The sequence below is a fragment of the Azolla caroliniana genome, unplaced genomic scaffold, assembly GCF_043228905.1.
Source record: "Azolla caroliniana isolate FFs.n. ecotype wild unplaced genomic scaffold, voAzoCaro1.0.p SCAF_7, whole genome shotgun sequence".
NCBI classification, from domain to species: Eukaryota; Viridiplantae; Streptophyta; class Polypodiopsida; order Salviniales; family Salviniaceae; genus Azolla; species Azolla caroliniana.
The window spans coordinates 20,760,001-20,774,512 of NW_028230442.1; positions in this window are offsets into that span (position 1 = coordinate 20,760,001).

Genomic DNA, 14,512 nt, shown 5'->3' on the forward strand with positions numbered 1-14,512 from the left:
ACAATAACTTCTCCATTTCTTCTTTGTGGATTTCTCACGATCTCGTATGGTACTTTGCCACTTTTGCACTTGTTATGACTTCCAGTGGTACATCTAGACATGTAGGGATCTACTTCGACTTCCCACTTACAACCCCTCAAGTAGCATGTCATCCACGATGGTTGTAGAAAGATTGTGCATAAATAATACAAATTTTATTCATGTAATGCCACACAAAGCTCGGTAGACGAAACAAAAAGAAACATTTTCCCCATGAATTCAACCCAACAATAAAATTATTATGAACATGTATTTAATATGTTGATTTGATAACTAGGATTCAAGAGAAATATGCATTTTCATATAACCCTTTATATGAAGCCAAAGGAATCAACCTAATAACGTTGCTATAACACATATGTGCAAAAGTACCACAGATTAAGTCCTTGGTACTACAAAATGATCCCACATAAAAAGACTAACTAACAAAGAAAAGATTTACAGGAAGCAATCAAATGTTTTAATCATTATAGAAGCGATGAACCTACACGAAAGGAAATCGACCCAAGTACTCCACAAATGCAAACACGAAATGAATATGAAGATATGAAGAAAGAACATAAAAGAGGTAGAGGAGCAGAGTGGCGCGAGTAGTAGAGCGGTGTGCCAGTCCCCGACGGAGGTTTGCGGTGTGAGCATCTCACCAGGAGGTTCGGCACAGCGGAGCAGCGGCGCAGGAGGCAGCGGAAACGGAGCCAGAGTAGGAGCCGTTTTGAACCGCGACAGTGCAGGGAGGAGGTCTGCAAATGTGGGAGTCCAGAAGCCTCCCACTGCTCATTTCGACACAAAAGCCTCTCCTCCCCGCCGCTGCTGCATTGCCCTCCTCGAGTTCGAGGAGTCGATCATTTAGGGTTTCCCCTCCCACACTTCGAGGAGTGGGACAAACATACCCCCCACCCACACTTCGAGTGGGACACACACTCCCCCCCTATTTCGAAAAGTGGGTCCCTCCCACCCCTAGTTCGACAAGTGAGAACCCACCAACCACAGTTCGAGTAGTTGGGCCCCCACTCCTAGTAGTTGGGCCCCCACTCCTGTAACCCCCCCCCCCCCCACCCCCCCCCCCCAAAAAAAAAGGAAAAAAAAAGAGACAAAGTTCAACTCTGTCACTCATGGCACCTTCAAACATCACCACTATCGAACACATAACACAAACAGGCCCCTCGATCGATAACGGAAAAATGCAAGATAAAAACATCTCTGATAGCGGGGGTCTTGTTGAGATTATTTTCAATCCCCTCCCCCCCGCCCCCCCAAAAAAAGGAAAAAAAAAGAGACACATTTCGACTCTGTCACTCATGGCACCTTCAAACATCACCACTATTGAACACATAACACAAACAGGCCCCTCGATCGATAACGGAAAAATGCAAGATAAAAACATCTCTGATAGCGGGGGTCTTGTTGAGATTATTTTCAATAATGAAGAGATGCTTCTACTTGAGAAAGAGATAGAGCACCTTGAGCGAATAACGGTCATATGCCGCATGATGGGATCACGACCAAACAGAGGGTTGTTGCAAGATATGTTGCAAGCTAAATTTCATTCACAACTACGTGGTATAAAAGAAGTCCAATCGCTTGGTAAAGGATTCTATCAAATCATACTAGAAGACAAGGATTCTGCAATGAACCTCATAGCACTATCTCCCTGCCAGTTCCGAAATACATGGTTGTTCATGCGTAAATGGACACATGGTTTTAACCTAGAGAAAGTCACACAACAAGATGATTCCATGAAAAAGGTAACAATGTTGTTTCCTGGACTATCCTTAGAATACAACATGTTACTTCCTACTATCAGCAACTCCTTTGGTATGATGCTAGATGAGGAACTAACACTAGCAGATAGGCTAAAGAAGCACCTAGGCCCTCCCTCTATCCGCCTCTTGGTGCAGGACATCAATAAACTTCCCTCCAAGATCCTCATTCTCGGGGAAAACGGAATGCAAATTGAACAACGCATAGAAGTGATTGGCGCACTGGGGCAATGTTTTGCATGCCCCACAAGATGTATTAAAGATCCTATAAAGGAGACTCTGGAAGTTCAGGATACCATAAGACATCAGAAGCCTCCCCCACCATGACCCGACAAGGCTGTGATGGAATGGCGAGTGGTGGAAAAAACCCATGTCCTTCGAAAAACATCATCGGCACAAAATCCTCCATCGCTTATGAGCCCCAATCGATTTGATATACTACAAGAGCTCCCCCCCACAAACAAGCATTCCCCTAGTTCTTTCTTAAGCCCCAAGGAACGGCCTAAGGTGACACCAAGCACACAAGAGAAAGTTCTCGTTAAAGCTTACAAAACAGGGAAGCGAAGACGAATAAGTCATGTAAAGACCTTAATAAGGAGCTTGAGTGGAACGGCACCCAATGCAAAAGCAACAAACCAAGGCAGAAGTTTGAATGTCACACCTTAGATCATAGTCTTCCCGGACACAAATGAGTGTGCTTCCTCTAGCCAAGACCTTGAACCACACCCGCAAAACGCCTTGAAATGGCTAGGTATAGGGCTCAAGACAATGGAAAAAATAAGGGTACATGTATCAACGGTACACAATAACGGAGTTCCGACGACCTCAATCTCCTTTCTAGTCTTGCTTCCGACAAAGGAAGATTTGTCGAAATCCAAGATTAAAGATACATTATGTAGCCAAGTAGTGTGCTTTGTAGCACAAATAAGAGATGAAGAGCTCATAAACGAACTAAAGCAACATTGGCATAACACTAAATTCTAGTGCACCATGGATGAAGAGGAACCTCATCTTTGCCACATCCACCTGCAGACTATCATAGACACCCAACTAACTCCAAGCTTTTTGGAGAAAGGGAAGGAGCACCTGGTATGCCGGTTGAAGAAGAGCCTGTACGGACTGAAGCAGGCTCCCGACAATGGTACCGGAAGTTTGACTCCTTCATGACCGATCAAGGGTACCACAAGACGCAGGCCGATCACTGTGTGTTTGTGAAGAAGTTCGGAGGAGGCGACTTCCTGATACGCCTTCTGTACATGGACGACATGTTGATCGTCGGACGGGACCAAGTCAAAATACGGATGCTGAAGAAGGCTCTCAACCGGACCTTCTCAATGAAAGACTTGGGTCCAGCAAGACAGATGTTGGGGATGCATATCATCCAGAACCGGCCATCGAAGCAATTATGGCTGTCACAGGAGAAGTATGTGACAAAGGTGCTTCAGTGGTTCAACATGTTGGAAGCGAAACCGGTCGGATCGACACTCCCGGCAAACTGTAGATTATCCGGTAAGCAAAGCCCGAAGACGAAAGCAGAGAAGGCTGATATGATGAAGGTTCCATATGCCTCTACCATCGGGAGCTTAATGTACGCAATGGTGTGTACCCGACCGGATATAGGATATGCAGTCGGAGTGGTGAGCCGATTTATGAGCAATCCCGGCAAGGAACACTGGAATGCAGTCAAATGGATACTTTGGTACTTGAAGGGCACTTCAAATATGTGTCTATGATTCGGCTCCGGAAAACCTCAACTTGACGGTTTTACCGATTCGGACATGTCGGCTGATGTGGATACCAGCCGGTCTACATCTGGGTATGTAATGACATATGCAGGGGGAGCTGTTTCGTGGCAGTCGAGGCTGCAGAAGACGGTTGCGTTGTCAACCACGGAGGCGGAGTACATGGCGGCTGTGGAAGCCGGCAAGGAAATATTATGGATGAAGGACTTCATCGGAGAGCTCGATATCAGGCAAGATGAATACCGGCTCTACTGCGACAGTCAAAGTGCCATCCACCTTGCTAAGAATACGGCCTACCATGTTGGGAGATAGGTCCCTCCGGATGGGAAGGGAGAAGAAACCGTATGAGGAGGACCCAGCTACGGAGAGCCGGATGGTGCAGACCCGGTATGAACCGGATGAGGAGTACCCGGCTATGGAGAGCCGGATGGTGCAGACCCGATATGAACCGGATGAGGAGTACCCGGCTACGGAGAGCCGGATGGTGCAGACCCGGTATGAACCGGATGAGGAGTACCCGGCTATGGAGAGCCGGATGGTACAGACCCGGTGAGAACCGGATGAAGAGACATATTCGTAAATATGTTTCTGAGAGTCCATCGAGGCTATATTTGTAAATAGCCGAAAAGTCATATTAGTATAAATATGACTTAGGGCAAACTTTTAGTAACTGTTGTTGTTATTATTTCTTGTCTACGTGAGATCAGAGCGCGGAACAGTGTATAGAGAGAGAGAGAGAGAGAGAGAGAGAGAGAGAGAGAAAGAGGTTGTTGCCTCTGTTGTAACTGCCGCCTGTGGCGAAGATCGTGAGCACGAGGTTGTTGCCTCCGTGAACTCACTGTTTGTACATTCCAACATAGTGATAGTTTGCAGCCTGTGGGCTACCGTGGTTTTTCCCTTAGGTTGGGTTTTCCACGTAAACATCTTGTCTACCTTTTCTCTCCTTTGTATCGTGCATTTGTTTCCCGTTTTCTGTGTATGATTCTAAGCTCGGTTGTGGCCGAGCGGTGCGCATCAGGAACGTACAGTTCTCGTCAATTGGTATCAGAGCGAAACAACACAGAAAAATGGATGAATCGTTTGGCGGCATGTTCAAGCTCATCGTCTCCAACTATTCGGTATGGAAGTCGAAGATGAGGGACATGCTCGTGGTTAAAGACCTCTGGCTGCCGGTTCAGTTCGGAGACAAGAGACCGGACAAAATCGACGCCGCGATATGGGAGGTGATGCACATGAAGACAACGGCGTACATACGGTGCTTCATCGACATGAGCCTGTACAACAACTTCAATGAAGAGAGGAAGGCTCATGAGCTCTGGGAAAAGATCGGCGTAATGTTTCAGAACAAAAATGTTGTTAATCAGGTGTCGGTATTCCGGAAGCTAGTAAGACTCCGGTACCAAGATGGCTCCAGCATGGCGGAGCACATGAATGCCTTCCAGGGGCTGATCCACCAGGCAACTTCATTGGAAGTACCTCTCGCCGATGAGGTACTTGCACTACTCCTGCTCGGTTCCCTCCCGGACAGCTGGGAGACGTTGGTTGTCACTTTGGGCAACGCCGGGCTGGAAGGAAAGCGGTTATCCCTAGCAAGAGTAAAGTGGAGCTTGCTAGATGAGGAGGCGCGTCAGAAAGATAAAGATACGAGCTCCGACTCCAAAGCGCTCCTTACCGAATCGGAACGCGGAAGACATAGAAACCGTAGTCCCCAGAACCGGGAGAAGTCGGGGACACGGTCAAAGTCAAGGGGGAGGCCCACTTGCTTCTATTGCGGCAAGCCGAGACACTTCCAAAAGAACTGTCGACATTTCCGAAAAGATAAGGAGACCGACGGTACCGATTCGAAGCAGACCCTGGACCGGAACGGTAAAGACCGGAGGGGGCCTAACTGGAAGGGAACAACAGCAATCGCGGCAAGTGAAGAGGAGTTGATGCTCATCACCGAGGAATGTGAGATAAACCTTGCCGGCGACGAGATGACCTGGGTTGTAGACTCCGGAGCGTCGTTCCACCTTACCCTGGACCGGAAATGCTTCTCATCCTACTCAGCCGGTGATCACGGCTGTGTCCGGATGGGGAATGAAGGGACATGCCGAATTGTCGGCATAGGAGACGTGTGGCTGTCGACACCAACCGGATGCAAGTTGTTGCTGAAGGATGTTCGACACGTTCCGGAGGTTCGACTGAACCTGATATCAGCCGGTCGGCTAGATGATGAGGGCTACACGGGTAGCATCCGGAACGGTGTCATGAAGTTCAGCAAAGGGAGCCTGATTGTGGCTCAGGCCCGGAAGGTCAACACTCTGTACCTGATGAATGCCCGGTTATGTCCGGAAGAAGTGAACGTGGCATCCGACACTGCCGGTGAGCTGTGGCACAAGAGACTGTGTCATATGAGCGAGAAGGGGATGAAGAGGCTTGCAGACGACAACCTCATTCCAGTGAAGAACGTGCACTTAGAGAAGTGCACTGATTGTCTGGCCGGTAAGCAGAACCGGACCTCCTTCTGACCAAGGCCACCAATGAGACGTAATGCACCACTAGAGTTGGTGCATACGGATGTGTGTCAAGTAGATACGAAGTCACATGCCGGAGCGTAGTACTTCGTGACGTTCATAGATGACCACAGCCGGAAGCTGTGGGCCACACCGCTGAAGACGAAGGATTAGGTGCTATCTGTCTTCAAAGAGCTCCACGCAAGAGTGGAAAGAGAAACCGGCCGGAAGCTGAAGGCGGTTCGAGCAGATAACGGAGGAGAATACCGGGGGCAGTTCGAGGAGTACTACCGCTCGAAGGGAATCCGGCTCGAATTTACCGTGCCGAAGACGCCGGAACTAAACGGACTGGCCGAGAGGATGAACCGGACCATAATGGAGAGGGTCCGGAGTATGCTAGCGCATGCAAAACTACCCAAGAAGTTTTGGGCTGAAGCATTGTCGACGACGACATATGTGATAAATAGATCACCCTCAGTACCCTTGGACGGAGACATGCCACAGAGAGTGTGGACCGGTAAGGAAGTATCCTACTGGCATTTGAAGGTGTTCGGGTGTCTCGCGTACGTGCATGTAGCTAAGGACCGGAGAGGAAAGTTAGATCCAAAGACCCAGCCATGCATATTCCTCGGTTATGGTGACAATGACTTCGGCTACCGAGTGTGGGACCTGGTCGACAAGAAGGTATTTCGGAGTCGAGATATTATCTTCATGGAGAACAAGACGCTCGCCGACTGGGAGTCGGAGAAGAAGATAATGAACTCTGAGTTGACCGGTAAGGATCGACTCTACGATGAGCAGACCCAACCGGCAAGAGACCGGTTAGCACTCGAGGGACCAACCGGTTACGGTGAGGATACCGAACAGGCTGAAGAAGAAGTACAGGAAGCTGAAACCAGAACCGGCCAAGACCCCGAATCGGATTCGGATGAAGAGCAAGTGGAGGAGCCAGTTACCGAAGCCCGAAGACGGAGATATCCTCTCAGAGAGAGAAGGCCCCCCCGGAGATTTCCGGATGCAGAGCATGTTCTGCTGACCAATGAGGGGGAGCCGAAAAGCTTCGAAGAAGCCAAGGAAGACACCCACAGCTGCAAATGGTTAAGTGCCATGCAGGATGAGATGGATTCCCTGCATGAGAACCATACGTACGAATTGGTGGAGTTGCCGAAAGGAAAGCGGGCACTCCGAAACAAGTGGGTGTACAAGTTGAAACCGGGAGATGCCAGAAACCCTCCGAGATACAAAGCCAGGATCGTGGTGAAGGGGTTCCAGCAGAAGAAGGGCGTGGACTTTGACGAGATATTTGCCCTGGTAGTAAAGATGACCTCCATCCGGAAGGTGCTGAGTATAGTGGCAAGCATGGACCTCGAGGTAGAACAACTGGATGTGAAGACGACATTCCTTCACGGCGACCTCGAAGAGGAGATCTACATGCAGCAACCGGAAGGATTCGTGGAGAAAGGGAAGGAGCACCTGGTATGCCGGTTGAAGAAGAGCCTGTATGGGTTGAAGCAGACCCCCCAGTTCGACTCTTTCATGACCGATCAAGGGTACCACAAGACGCAGGCCGATCACTGCGTGTTTGTGAAGAAGTTCGAAAGAGGCGACTTCCTGATACTCCTTCTGTACGTGGACGACATGTTGATCGTTGGACGAGACCAAGTCAAAATACGAATGCTGAAGAAGGCTCTCAACCGGACCTTCTCAATGAAAGACTTGGCTCCGGCAAGATAGATGCTGGGGATGCACATCATTCGGGACCGGTCAGCGAAGAAATTATGGCTGTCACAGGAGATGTACGTGACAAAGGTGCTTCACCGATTCAACATGTCAGATGCGAAACCGGTCGGATCGACACTTCCGGCAAACTGCAAGCTATCCGGTAAGCAAAGCCCGAAGACGAAAGCAGAGAAGGCGGATATGATGAAGATTCCATATGCCTCTGCTGTCGGGAGCTTGATGTACGCAATGGTTTGTACCCGACCAGATATAGGATACGCAGTCGGAGTGGTGAGCCGGTTTATGAGCAATCCCGGCAAGGAGCACTGGAACGCGGTCAAATGGATACTCCGGTATTTGAAGGGCACTTCAAATATGTGTCTCCGATTCGGCTCTGGAAAACCTCAACTTGTCGGTTTCACCAATTCGGACATGTCGGCTGATGTGGATACCAGCCGGTCTACATCCGGGTATGTAATGACATATGCAGGGGGAGTTGTTTCGTGGCAGTCGAGGCTGCAGAAGACGGTTGCATTGTCAACCACGGAAGCGGAGTACATGGAGGTTGTGGAAGCCGGCAAGGAAATATTATGGATGAAGGACTTCATCGGAGAGCTCAGTATCCGGCAAGAGGAATACCGACTCTATTGCGACAGTCAAAGTGTCATCCACCTTGCTAAGAATGCGGCCTACCATTCCCGGACGAAGCATATCCAGCGGAGGTATCACTGGATCCGGGAAAGAGTAGATGGCCAGGAGTTCGCACTGACGAAGATCTACACGGCCGAGAACGGGTTAGATATGCTGACCAAAGTGCTGACACCCGACAAGCTGGACGCATGCCGGAAGAGGATCGGACTGGGAAGACACCCCATGCCGGAGTGAAGGGGGAGTTTGTTGGGCGACAGGTCCCTCCGAATGGGAAGGGAGAAGAAACCGTATGAGGAGGACCCGACTACGGAGAGCCGGATGGTGCAGACCCGGTATGAACCGGATGAGGAGTACCCGGCTACGGAGAGCCAGATGGTGTAGACCCGGTATGAACCGGATGAGGAGTACCCGGCTACGGAGAGCCGGATGGTGCAGACCCGGTATGAACCGGATGAGGAGTACCCAGCTATGGAGAGCCGGATGGTACAGACCCGGTGAGAACCGGATGAAGAGACATATTCGTAAATATGTTTCTGAGAGTCCATCGAGGCTATATTTGTAAATAGCCGAAAAGTCATATTAGTATAAATATGACTTAGGGCAAACTTTTAGTAACTGTTGTTGTTATTATTTCTTGTCTGCGTGAGATCAGAGCGCGTAACAGTGTACAGAGAGAGAGAGAGAGAAAGAGGTTGTTGCCTCTGTTGTAACCGTCGCCTGTGGTGAAGATCGTGAGCACGAGGTCGTTGCCTCCATGAACTCACTGTTTGTACATTCCAACATAGTGATAGTTTGCAGCCTGTGGGCTGCCGTGGTTTTTCCCTTAGTTGGGTTTTCCACGTAAACATCTTGTCTACCTTTTCTCTCCTTTGTGTCGTGCATTTGTTTCCCGTTTTCTGTGTATGATTCTAAGCTCGGTTGTGGCCGAGCGGTGCGCATAAGGAATGTACAGTTCTCGTCATACCATTCCTGGACGAAGCATATCCAGCGAAGGTATCACTGGATCCGGGAAAGAGTAGATGACCAGGAGTTCGCGCTGACAAAGATCCACACAGCCGAGAACGGGTCAGATATGTTGACCAAAGTACTGATACCCGACAAGCTGGATGCATGCTGGAAGCGGATCGGACTAGTAAGACATCCCATGCCGGAGTGAAGGGGGAGTTTGTTAGGAAACAGGTCCCTCCGGATGGGAAGTGAGAAGAACAGTGCTGATGAGAAACTCGGCCGAGGCCGAAACCGGATGAGGAATACCCAGCAACGGAAGACCCGGTGAGAACTGGATGACGAGTACCCAGCTACGGAGAGCCAGATGTTGCAAACCCAGTGAGGAGTGCTGACCGGATGAAGAGACATATTCGTAAATATATTTCTGAGAGTCCATCGTGGCTATATTTGTAAATAGCCAAAAAGTCATATTAGTATAAATATGACTTAGGGCAAACTTTTTGTAAGATGGTGCGAGATAGTTGTCATTCTTGTTGGCGCAAGATTAGAGCGTGCAACTGTGTACAGAGAGAGAGAGAGAGAAAGAAAGAGACGAAGAGTTCGTATCTCTGTTGTAACCGCCGCCTGTGGCGACGATAGCAAGCTCGAGGTCGTTGCCTCGGTGCTCCACTATTGTACATTCTGATATAGTGATAGTTTGCAGTGTGTGGGCTGCCGTGGTTTTTCCCTAGTTTGGGTTTTCCACGCTAACATCCTGGAGTACTCCTCTCTCCTTTGTGTCGTGCTTTCATTTCCCGTATTCTGTGTATGATTCTAAGCTCGGTTGTGGCCGAGTGTTGCGCATAGGGAGCGTGCAGTTCCTGTCACTTTTTCTATTTCTATGAGAAGCATGAAGGGGCGATTGAAGCTCATAGGATAGCCTAGAAACTCCACTCATGGATGTGGACCACTATTCCATCGTTGGAAATGACTGGATGTCTAAATGGTGAGTGCTCCTCACTCACGACCTGTTGTACAAAGCACCAGGAACAACTGGCAATCTCCCACCCCATTCCATGAGTATAAAGATTATAACATGGAACGTGCAAGGACTCAGAACTAGACTAGACCATCAAAATAGATGGAGACTAAGAAGGGATCTTGAAGAATATTTACTAGGGAGTGGTGCTGACATCATCATGTTGCAGGAACATCACCTCGATAGCACACAGTTAAAGGAAGTCGGAGACCTTATACCAAGATCATGGCGAACAATTTGGGAGCCAACAATTGGGGAGGATAGAAATCATGGTGGTATTTGCACTTTGATTCGGGAACATCTAGCCCAAGGCTTAATACACCAAGAATCACTTATACCTGGTAGGGCACATTTTTGCACATTGGCCATCCAAGGGCAACGATGGAACTTCATGAATGTTTATGCTCCAAATAGCAGAACAGAAAGGGCAACTTTCTAGGACCGCATCCGCCTACAAGTAGCGGGTGCGGACGCGTGGTGCATTGGAGGGGATTTTAATATGATCGAATCCATTCATGATAGCTCCAACAACAACCCCATAGTTTTACAAGGAAGGGAATGTAAAAAATGGGAGAAGCTATGTGTCCACCTTAACCTGCGAAACATCTGGCATTCTGCCAACTTCCAACGAAAAAGGGATTCTCTCTTATTCTCCAGATCAGACGAGCGGAATAGTGGACCCACCCTATCTTGCATTGACCGCATTTATGTGGAGGAGGATCTAGAAGCGAAGGGAGGGTGGTGTCGCATAACTCCAGGCACGACTTTCTTTGACCATTACCCGGTAGCTGGTCATTTTCAATTGCACCGAAAATGGGGCCCATTCCAGACTCGCATCCCACACACTATTTACACACATATAGACGTGAAGGACCAACTATCCAACCAATGGTCATTACCCGTCAATGGCTCATTAGCATCAGACAAACTTTTAGCTAAATTAACAAGAGCTTCTACTCTCCTACATGAGATTGTCAAGACTAGAAGCAAGGATGCTTAGGAGAAGTGACAGAGGACAAAACGGGGACTAATAGCCTTACAACGACTCCAACAAAGATACTCGTCGTGTATTTGGATCACAGGACAAGTCGTCGCGGCCAAACATGAACTTAGCATGGCGGAAAAGGAAATATATGACATGGAGTTTCATGGAAGCATGGCGTGATGGATTCGAGTAGGGGACAAAACCACAAAGGAATTCTTCCGCTCCAAAGGCCCGAGGCATGCTAGAACTGTGATGCACAACCTCAACCGAGAGGATGGAATGATCATTGAGGATGGCGAAGAAATGAGGAATATTTCCACAAGTTATTATAGCCGCCTACTTACCGAAGACATTATAGCTACAGGGGAAGATATAAGAGAAGATATTATCCTCCAAAGCATGCCCGAGAAAGTCACGCCGGAAATGAATACATGGCTCGTGCGTCCCCTGTCAATCATCGAGATATGGGAGACCCTCACTGATTTAGATGTTGATCGTTGCCCCGGAATCGACGGTCTCACCCTGCACTTTTTCACATGCCTTTGGGGCACTATTAAAGAAGACCTCCTCCAGGCATATGAGGAGATCATCACCTCTAGAAGCATGCCAGAGGAATTTGGACAGGGGATGATACATCTCATTCCTAAAAGTGGTGGGAATGCCAACAACATTAGCAAGTGGCAGCCCATAACTCTTCTCAATACTGTCTATAAGTTGCTCGCAAAAATCGTGGCACACCGTTTAACACCACTTCTCCCTCAACTCATTCATCCATCCCAGACAAGTTTCGTTAGAAATCGGAGCATCCTAGACAACCTCTTCTCATTCTGGGAAGCAGTAGCCCTTGCCAAGCGTACCAACAACAAGGTAGCGGTGGTGGCACTAGATTTTGAGAAAGCATATGATAAGGTATGTTAGAACTTTCTAGAATGCGTGATGAGGAAACTTGACTTTCAAGAGACATGGATCAAAGGCATTGCAGGACTTTATAGGAATGGCAGCAATTGCGTTTCGCTGGCAGGTAAAGGGGCCCCTTTTTCTGAATATCCTGATCTGTACGGCAAGGATGCCCACTAGCTCCATCCTTATTTCTATTATACGCCGAAGCACTCTCTTGCTTTCTCAACTCCCGGCATCTCAACCTACGTTGTCGTGTGGTTTTTCACACACGATATGAAAACTAGTAAAATAATTATTTATGATTTTCTTTATATATGGATATGGAAAGATAGATGTGTTCAAGAGCTTCATAGCGTATTTTACTACGCATAAAACGGATAAACAAGTATCAAGTTATGTGAGTGTGAAGTTTGAAGAAAAGAAAAGAAAAGACAAAACTGTGAGATATCCCACATAGATAGGACAACATTGGAACCCAAAATATATAAGGGAAACCTAAACATATTCATTCTATCAATGTGTGGAGCATAGAATGTTCAAGGTGACTTGGGCTACACTATGTGGTGTGCATGCTTCGGGCATATGTGCGTGTGCATGATTGCGTGGATGTCTTTGGAGATGATTGAATGCCCAACGAGGTCTACAAGGTGGCTCGAGTCAAAGGCAAACGAGATCTGCTACATATAATCTAGAGTCAAACCATTTGGTTTATGACGAAGATAATGCATTGATTGGTACATCCGAGGATGATGAGGAGGAATCGTCATTGTATATTAGTTATAGTAGTGATTCTCCGTAAAGGAGTGATCATGAATCAAAAAGTTGCGGTTGGGAAAGGTAATATCAAATTAAGACTCATTAGTAATCATGTTGTACAAATTTCAGATATATACTTTGTACCTGGAATTGCAAAACATCTATTATCTGTGGGACAAGCTACTGCAAAAGGAATGACAGTCAAATTCAGCAAACAACAAGCTACCCTATACATCCAAGATGATCAACATGAGATAAAAATTGTATATCCAAAACAAGGGCAACTATATCCTGTCAAGGCGAATCTTGGAGAAGCATTAGCTGCTGAAGTACATCAAGGAGGAGTAGACAATGTGTCTCCCACCTATTTATGACATTGCCGGTTTGGTCATCTACATACACCAATACTCAAGTTGAGTCAAAATCAAAACCTAGTAAGAGGTTTACCTTCCACAATCTTTAAATCTATTGATATTTGCGAAGGAACACGTTCGCGTTCACAAGTGGAAGGATCGGCGCATAAATGGAAGGATAAGGGAAATTTTAGGGCTTTTTCAATGATTTTACAAAACACATTGATACCAGTATCATACATGTTCAAACATACTATGAAAAAGGTTAAAAATCCACTATTTTCGTGATTTAGAAGTAACTAAAAAAAGACGAATTTCAAAAAGATACATTCTCAATTTATATCACAAACTTTACAACCAATGTTATTTTATAAGAAACAATTTTTTAGAAATCATAAGAATTCAAAACACATGCTTTTATATTACTCGATTTGTTACAAGGGTAAAAGCATGCGAGTGGAAACACTATTATAGCTAATTAGCTACTAAAATGGCCATAGCTAATTAGCTATTTGTTTAGCTAGTCTTTCTTGTGGGAAAATCAAATATTTGAAAAACCAATTTATGAAAAAACTCAAATATTTGAACTTCTGTTTCAGACGTAGTGGAACTTGGGGAATATCACCATCATCTAAGGTCGACTTCAATGTCATCAATTTCCTGTTTAGCCTAAGTCTGATTTTGAATGCAGATGGAGTACTCAGAGCACGAACGCAGACGTAGCTCCCGCAACAGCAAAAAATCGACATTGCAGATTGAGAGCTACAACACAGAACCTGCTCGATCATCGTCCAGGTATGTTTCAGTTACAGAAACCCCAAACATTTGTTTTTTCTTTTTGACTACTGTCTGAACTTTGGTGCCGATTCATATTTCCCCAAAATCGAATAGGGCGAAGTCCTTGGAGTCCCATACAAGGATGTCTCGCAAATCGGGGAGTAGCAACAGGTGTGTTTATATTACTTTTTTTGTGTTTAATCCTGTCTTTAGTGATTAGGGTTTGTGATTGAAATTTCTGATTAGGGTTTTTGATTATAAATTTCTGATTAGAATTTCTGAATAGGGTTTCTGGTTACAAATTTTGATTACAAATTAGAATTTCTGAATAGGGTTTTTGTTTATAAATTTCTGCTTAGGATTTCTGAT